General features: G+C 49.7%; 1 protein-coding gene across 1 annotated transcript in view; it reads left to right on the top strand.

Annotated features, from left to right (window-relative positions):
* Positions 1 to 605: 605 nt before the first annotated feature.
* LOC147123902 (calcyphosin-like protein) overlaps positions 606 to 8,377 on the top strand; it is a 53,073-nt gene continuing 45,301 nt past the window's right edge. Inside the window, exon 1 of the mRNA XM_086002601.1 lies at positions 606 to 804. The gene's annotated coding sequence lies outside the window, so the exon portion shown is untranslated. The remainder of the gene's footprint in view (positions 805 to 8,377) is intronic.

Below are 8,377 nucleotides of genomic sequence, written 5' to 3'. Positions count from 1 at the left end.
CGCCCCACTTTTCGGCTTCTTTAGGCGATAATCGGTGGCGCTAACAACCCAATTTCTCCCCCTCAATGTTTTCAAGGGGAGACTGGATAGGCACTTGAGGGAAATGTACTTGCAGATCTACAGGGATAGAGCGGGGGAATGGGGCTGAATGGATCGCTCTAGAGAGCCGGCACCGACTCGCTGGGCCGAATGGCCCCCTGTGCCTTATGACTCTGATTACAACAGTGACTACATGGCAAACAAACAGTACTTCAATGGCAGTAAACTAAGAAAAGAATATATATAAACAATGCGAATGTGTATTTATACACTCAGGGATATACCTGTTTATACACTGTATGAATAGAACTGCGTTTATGTGCTAAACCATAAATGTATTTTGATGCTTTGGCAACATAAGATGTAACTTATCATGCCAATAAAGCGATTTGAATTGTGAATTGTGAATGGCTCTGGGACGTCTGGTGGTCGTAAAAGGCGCTGCACAAATGCAAGGCGCTGCCTCCGGCTCCTCCGGCGCTTCCGTCCCCCGGCTTTGGCTCCCTCGGCCCTGGCGCCCCCGGACCTCGGCACTGGCGCTGGCTCCCAGGCCTTCCCCGCCTCTCACAGGCCGCTCCGTTCCCCCGGCAACGCGAGGGGGGGTCTCCCCACAGATTGATGAACCGGTCAGCCAATCGGCAGCCAGATTCGGCTGAGAGACAGTGAGCGCCGACCAATGGGCGCGGGCCTCGGACCGAGGTCCCGCCCAGACCAGGTCAGACCGCGGCCGCGAGCCTCAGGACAGTGAGAGAGAAAAAGAGACAGGTGAGTGAGAGAAAGAAAGAGAGACAGACAGGTGAGTGAGAGAGAGAGAAAGAGACAGGTGAGTGAGTGAGAGAGAGACAGACAGGTGAGTGAGAGAGACAGACTGGTGAGTGAGTGAGAGAGAGGTGAGTGAGTGAGAGAGAGGTGAGTGAGAGGTGAGTGAGTGAGAGAGAGGTGAGAGAGAGAGAGGTGAGTGAGAGGTGAGTGAGTGAGAGAGAGGTGAGTGAGTGAGAGAGAGGTGAGAGAGAGGTGAGAGAGAGAGAGAGGTGAGTGAGAGGTGGGTGAGTGAGAGAGAGGTGGGTGAGTGAGGTCTATTCCTGAAACTTATCGAAAGCGGGATAGGGGGAAAAACATATGATGTAATTAAATCAATGTATACAAACAACAAATGTGCAGTTAAAATTGGAGACAAACAAACAAAATACTTCCCACAGGGGCGGGGGGTGACGCAGGGCTCGCCAATCTCACCGACACTCTTTAATATTTACATAAATGAATTGGCAAAACTACTTGAACAATCTACAGCACCCGGCCTCACCCTATATGAATCCAAGGTTAAATTCCTCCTCTATGCAGACGACCTGGTTCTGCTGTCACCAACTAAGGAGGGTCTACAGCAGAACCTGGATCTGCGGGAGTCGGTCTGTCAGACCTGGGCCCTGACAATAAACCTCCAAAAAACCAAAGTCCTCGTGTTCCAGCAAAGATCCAGACATCAGGGACCCAAAATAAATCTCACACTAGGAACAACTAAAATCGAACAAACCACTAACTACACATACTTGGGCATAAAAATCAGCTCTACGGGAAATTTCAAACTGGCGGTGAATGAACTGAAAGAGAAAGCTAGAAGGGCTTTCTATGCCATTAAAAGATCAATCCAAATAGAAATCCCAATTAACATTTGGCTCAAAATTTTCAAATCAATAATTGAACCAATTGCACTCTATGGCAGTGAAGTGTGGGGACCGCTAACACAACAAGATTTTGCAAAATGGGACAAACACCCAATTGAGATCCTACATGCAGAATTCTGTAAAAGTATCCTCAGGACTCAAAGGAAAACCGTAAACAATGCATGCAGGGCAGAACTAGGCCAATTTCCACTAATAATTACTATCCAAAAAAGAGCCACCAAATTTTGGAAACACCTAAAAATGAGCAACCCCCACTGCTATCATTACGAAGCCTTGAAATGCCAAGAGAGGACCATAAAGAAGAACACCCTCAGTCAACTAGTCCTGGGACTCAGTGAAGCAACCACTAACACTACTAACAATAACCAGCCCCAGGACAGTGACATCGTAACACAAAGAATTCAACCCAACACAATTGTCACTAAGCAAAAGGAAAAATACCTGTCATATTGGGCAGAAACAACAAAAACCCAAAGCAAACTCAATTGCTACTTGGCCCTAAACAGACAATACAACATGGCTGAGTACCTGACCTTGGTAAAGGATAGCAAACTGAGAAAAACCTTGACAAGGTACAGACTTAGTGAACATAGCCTCGCGATCGAAAAAGGCAGACACAAGCAGACCAGGCTGCCAAGAGAGGACAGGATATGCTCTCACTGCAGTCAGGGAGTGGTGGAGACAGAGATGCACTTCCTCACAGCCTGTGGAAAATATCAGGGCATCAGGGAGAATTTCTACCAAAAATTCTCACGAATATGCCCTGAATTCAGAAATCTGAATGACGACCAAAAACTCCCGTACCTACTGGGGGAAGAGAGAAACTGTGTTACACTAGCGGCACACTATGTTACAGCTTGCCATGAACAGAGGGACAACCAGTAAACCTAAGAAAAGAGTATATATAAATTATGCGAATGTATATTTATACACTCAGGGATATACCTGTTTATACACTGTATGAATAGATCTGCGTTTATGTGTTCAACCATAAATGTATTTTGATGCTTTGGCAACATAAGATGTACCTTATCATGCCAATAAAGTGATTTGAATTGAATTGAATTGAGAGAGAGGTGGGTGAGTGAGAGAGAGGTGGGTGAGTGAGAGCTGAGTGAGTGAGTGAGAGCTGAGTGAGTGAGTGAGAGCTGAGTGAGTGAGTGTTGAGTGAGTGAATGAGAGGTGAGTGAGTGAGTGAGAGGTGAGTGAGTGAGAGGTGAGTGAGTGAGTGAGTGAGAGGTGAGTGAGAGAGAGGTGAGTGAGAGGTCAGAGTGAGTGAGTGAGAGCTGAGTGAGTGAGAGGTGAGAGGTGAGTGAGTGAGTGAGAGGTGAGTGAGTGAGTGAGAGCTGAGTGGGTGAGTGAGTGAGTGAGAGGTGAGAGAGAGAGGTGAGTGAGTGAGTGGTGAGTGAGTGAGTGAGAGGTCAGAGTGAGTGAGTGAGCTGAGAGTGTCATAGAGTCATAGAGTTTTACAGCACAGAAAGAGGCCCTTCGGCCCATCGTGTCTGCGCCGCCCATCCATCCCTGTCCAGTCTAATCCCATTTTCCAGCATTTGGTCCATAGCCTTGTATGCAATGGCATTTCAAGTGCTCATCCAAATGCTTCTTGAATGTTGTGAGGGTTCCTGCCTCCACCACCCTTTCAGGCATTGAGTTCCACATTCCAACCACCCTCTGGGTGAAAAAGTTCCTCCTCAAATCCCCTCTAAATCTCCTGCCCCTTACCCTGAATCTATGCCCCCTTGTTATTGACCCCCCCACTAAGGGGAAAAGTTCCTCTTTACCCTATCTATGCCCCTCATTATTTTGTACACCTCAATCAGGTCCCCCCTCAGCCTTCTCTGCTCCAAGGAAAACAACTCCAGCCTGTCCAGCCTCTCTTCATAGCTGAGGCGCTCCATCCCAGGTAACATCCTGGTGAATCTTCTCTGCACCCTCTCCAAAGCAATCACATCCTTCCTATAGTGAGGCGACCAGAACTGCACACAGTACTCCAGCTGTGGCCTCACCAGCGTTTTGTACAGCTCCATCATAACCTCCCTGCTCTTATATTCTATGCCTCGGCTAATGAAGGCAAGTATCCCATATGCCTTTTTAACCACCTTATCTACCTGCTCCGCTGCCTTCAGGGATCTATGTACATGTACACCAAGGTCCCTCTGACCCTCTGTACTTCCTAGGGTCCTACCACTCATTGTGTATTCCCTTGCCTTATTTGTCCGTCCAAAATGCATCACCTCGCACTTTTCAGGGTTAAATTCCATTTGCCACTTTTCCGCCCATCTGACCAACCCGTTTATATCGTCCTGTAGCCGGAGGCTTTCCTCCTCGCAATTTACCACCCCACCAATTTTCGTGTCATCTGCGAACTTACTGATCATACCTTTTACATTTTCATCCAAATCATTTATGTAGATCACAAACAATAAGGGACCCAGCACCGATCCCTGAGGTACCCCACTGGACACAGGCTTCCAGTCACAAAAGCAACCTTCGACCATCACCCTCTGCCTCCTGCCACTCAGCCAGTTTAGGATCCAACGCGCCAAGGCACCCTGGATCCCATGGGCTCTTACCTTCTTGACCAGTCTCCTATGCGGGACTTTGTCAAAAGCTTTACTGAAGTCCATGTAAACCACATCCACAGCATTTCCCTCATCCACCCCACTAGTCACCCCCTCGAAAAATTTGATCAGATTTGTTAGACATGATTTACCCTTGACAAAGCCATGCTGACTATCCCCGATTAATCCTTGCCTCTCCAAGTGGAGATTAATTTTGTCCCTCAGAATTTTTTCCAATAATTTCCCCACCACAGATGTTAGACTCACTGGCCTGTAATTCCCTGGTTTATCCCTGCTACCCTTCTTGAATAATGGTACTACGTTAGCTGTTCTCCAGTCCTCTGGTACATCCCCTGTGGCCAGAGAGGTTCTGAAAATTAGTGTCAGAGCCCCTGCAATCTCCTCCCTTGCCTCCCACAGCAGCCTGGGATACATCTCGTCCGGGCCTGGGGATTTATCCACTTTTTGGCCCGCTAAAACCGCTAGCACCTCCTCCCTCTCGATGCTAATATGTTCGAGTATGTCACAGTCCCCTTGCCCGATTTCTATGTCTGCATCGTCTTTCTCCATAGTGAACACAGATGCAAAAAATTCATTTAAAACCCCGCCTACATCCTCTGGCTCTACACACAGATTGCCACTTTGGTCCCTAATGGGCCCTACCCTATCCCTGGTTATCCTCTTGCCCTTAATATACTTAGGTGAGAGGTGAGTGAGTGAGAGGTGAGTGAGTGAGTGAGAAGTGAGTGAGTGAGAGCTGAGTGAGTGAGTGAGAGGTGAGTGAGTGAGAGGTGAGTGAGTGAGTGAGAGGTGAGTGAGTGAGTGAGAGGTGAGTGAGTGAGAGAGGTGAGTGAGTGAGTGAGAGGTGAGTGAGTGAGAGCGAGGTGAGTGAGTGAGAGCTGAGTGAGCGAGAGAGAGCTGAGTGAGTGAGCTGAGTGAGTGAGTGAGGTGAGTGAGTGAGAGGTGAGTGAGTGAGTGAGAGGTGAGTGAGAGGTGAGTGAGTGAGTGAGAGAGAGGTAGGTGAGTGAGTGAGAGAGAGGTGAGTGAGTGAGTGAGAGGTGAGTGAGTGAGAGAGAGGTGAGAGAGAGGTGAGTGAGAGGTGAGTGAGTGAGAGGTGAGTGAGTGAGGTGAGTGAGTGGTGTCTGAGTGGGTGAGTGAGAGGTGAGTGAGAGGTGAGTGAGAGGTGAGTGAGTGAGTGAGAGGTGAGTGAGTGAGAGGTGAGTGAGTGAGTGAGAGGTGAGTGAGTGAGTGAGAGGTGAGTGAGTGAGAGGTGAGTGAGAGAGAGGTGAGTGAGTGAGAGGTGAGTGAGTGAGTGAGAGAGAGGTGAGAGAGAGGTGAGTGAGTGAGAGCTGAGTGAGAGAGAGGTGAGTGAGTGAGAGCTGAGTGAGTGAGAGAGCTGAGTGAGTGAGAGGTGAGTGAGTGAGAGGTGAGTGAGTGAGAGGTGAGTGAGTGAGAGGTGAGTGAGTGAGGTGAGTGAGTGAGAGGTGAGTGAGTGGTGTCTGAGTGAGTGAGTGAGAGGTGAGTGAGTGAGGTGAGTGAGTGAGAGGTGAGTGAGAGAGGTGAGTGAGAGGTGAGTGAGTGAGTGAGAGGTGAGTGAGTGAGAGACGTGAGTGAGTGAGTGAGTGAGAGGTGAGTGAGTGAGAGAGGTGAGTGAGAGGTGAGTGAGTGAGAGGTGAGTGAGTGAGAGACGTGAGTGAGTGAGTGAGAGGTGAGTGAGTGAGTGAGTGAGAGAGATGAGTGAGTGAGAGAGGTGAGTGAGTGAGAGCTGAGTGAGAGAGGTGAGTGAGTGAGAGGTGAGTGAGTGAGTGAGAGGTGAGTGAGTGAGAGGTGAGTGAGTGAGGTGAGTGAGTGGTGTCTGAGTGAGTGAGAGGTGAGTGAGTGAGAGGTGAGTGAGTGAGAGGTGAGTGAGAGGTGAGTGAGTGAGTGAGAGGTGAGTGAGTGAGTGAGAGACGTGAGTGAGTGAGTGAGTGAGGTGAGTGAGTGAGTGAGAGAGATGAGTGAGTGAGAGAGGTGAGTGAGAGAGGTGAGTGAGTGAGAGCTGAGTGAGTGAGAGCTGAGTGAGTGAGAGGTGAGTGAGTGAGAGAGATGAGTGAGTGAGGAGTGAGTGAGAGGTGAGTGAGAGGTGAGTGAGTGAGTGAGAGAGAGGTGAGTGAGTGAGTGAGAGAGAGGAGAGAGAGGTGAGTGAGTGAGTGAGAGGTGAGTGAGTGAGAGGTGAGTGAGTGAGGTGAGTGAGTGAGAGGTGAGTGAGTGAGAGAGAGGTGAGTGAGAGGTGAGTGAGTGAGTGAGAGGTGAGTGAGAGAGAGGTGAGTGAGTGAGTGAGAGGTGAGTGAGAGACGTGAGTGAGTGAGTGAGTGAGAGGTGAGTGAGTGAGAGAGAGATGAGTGAGTGAGAGGTGAGTGAGAGAGTGAGAGGTGAGTGAGAGGTGAGTGAGTGAGTGAGAGGTGAGTGAGTGAGAGGTGAGAGAGAGGTGAGTGAGTGAGAGAGAGAGGTGAGTGAGGTGAGTGAGTGAGAGAGGTGAGTGAGAGAGAGGTGAGTGAGTGGTGTCTGAGTGAGTGAGAAGTGAGTGAGTGAGAGAGAGGTGAGTGAATGAGTGAGTGAGGTGAGTGAGTGAGAGAGAGAGGTGAGTGAGAGAGAGAGGTGAGTGAGAGAGAAGTGAGTGAGTGAGTGAGAGGTGAGTGAGTGAGAGGTGAGTGAGAGAGAGGTGAGTGAGTGAGTGAGAGAGGTGAGTGAGTGAGAGAGGTGAGTGAGTGAGAGAGAGGTGTCTGAGTGAGTGAGTGAGAGGTGAGTGAGAGAGAGAGGTGAGTGAGTGAGAGAGAGGTGAGTGAGTGAGTGAGAGGTGAGTGAGTGAGAGGTGAGTGAGTGAGAGGTGAGTGAGTGAGTGAGAGGTGAGTGAGTGAGAGGTGAGTGAGTGAGAGGTGAGTGAGTGAGTGAGAGGTGAGTGAGTGAGTGAGAGGTGAGTGAGTGAGTGAGAGATGAGTGAGTGAGAGAGAGGTGAGTGAGTGAGAGAGATGAGTGAGTGAGAGAGGTGAGTGAGAGAGGTGAGTGAGTGAGAGCTGAGTGAGTGAGAGGTGAGTGAGTGAGAGGTGAGTGAGTGAGAGAGATGAGTGAGTGAGGAGTGAGTGAGAGGTGAGTGAGAGGTGAGTGAGTGAGTGAGAGAGAGGTGAGTGAGTGAGTGAGAGAGAGGAGAGAGAGGTGAGTGAGTGAGTGAGAGGTGAGTGAGTGAGAGGTGAGTGAGTGAGGTGAGTGAGTGAGAGGTGAGTGAGTGGTGTCTGAGTGAGTGAGTGAGAGGTGAGTGAGTGAGGTGAGTGAGTGAGAGGTGAGTGAGTGAGAGAGAGGTGAGTGAGAGGTGAGTGAGTGAGTGAGAGGTGAGTGAGAGAGAGGTGAGTGAGTGAGTGAGAGGTGAGTGAGAGACGTGAGTGAGTGAGTGAGAGGTGAGTGAGTGAGAGAGAGATGAGTGAGTGAGAGGTGAGTGAGAGAGGTGAGTGAGAGGTGAGTGAGTGAGTGAGAGGTGAGTGAGAGGTGAGTGAGTGAGTGAGAGGTGAGAGAGAGGTGAGTGAGTGAGAGAGAGAGGTGAGTGAGGTGAGTGAGTGAGAGAGGTGAGTGAGAGAGAGGTGAGTGAGTGGTGTCTGAGTGAGTGAGAAGTGAGTGAGTGAGAGAGAGGTGAGTGAATGAGTGAGTGAGGTGAGTGAGTGAGAGAGAGAGGTGAGTGAGAGAGAGAGGTGAGTGAGAGAGAAGTGAGTGAGTGAGTGAGAGGTGAGTGAGTGAGAGGTGAGTGAGAGAGAGGTGAGTGAGTGAGTGAGAGAGGTGAGTGAGTGAGAGAGGTGAGTGAGTGAGAGAGAGGTGTCTGAGTGAGTGAGTGAGAGGTGAGTGAGAGAGAGAGGTGAGTGAGTGAGAGAGAGGTGAGTGAGTGAGTGAGAGGTGAGTGAGTGAGAGGTGAGTGAGTGAGAGGTGAGTGAGTGAGTGAGAGGTGAGTGAGTAAGAGGTGAGTGAGTGAGAGGTGAGTGAGTGAGTGAGAGGTGAGTGAGTGAGTGAGAGGTGAGTGAGTGAGTGAGAGATGAGTGAGTGAGAGAGAGGTGAGTGAGTGAGAGAGATGAG

Source organism: Somniosus microcephalus, chromosome 1 (genome assembly GCF_052327205.1).
Source record: "Somniosus microcephalus isolate GS21.2 chromosome 1, FLI_Smic_1.0, whole genome shotgun sequence".
Classification (NCBI taxonomy): Eukaryota; Metazoa; Chordata; class Chondrichthyes; order Squaliformes; family Somniosidae; genus Somniosus; species Somniosus microcephalus.
Note: the sequence above shows the minus strand (reverse complement) of the source record. Positions and strands in the feature narration are given on the sequence as shown.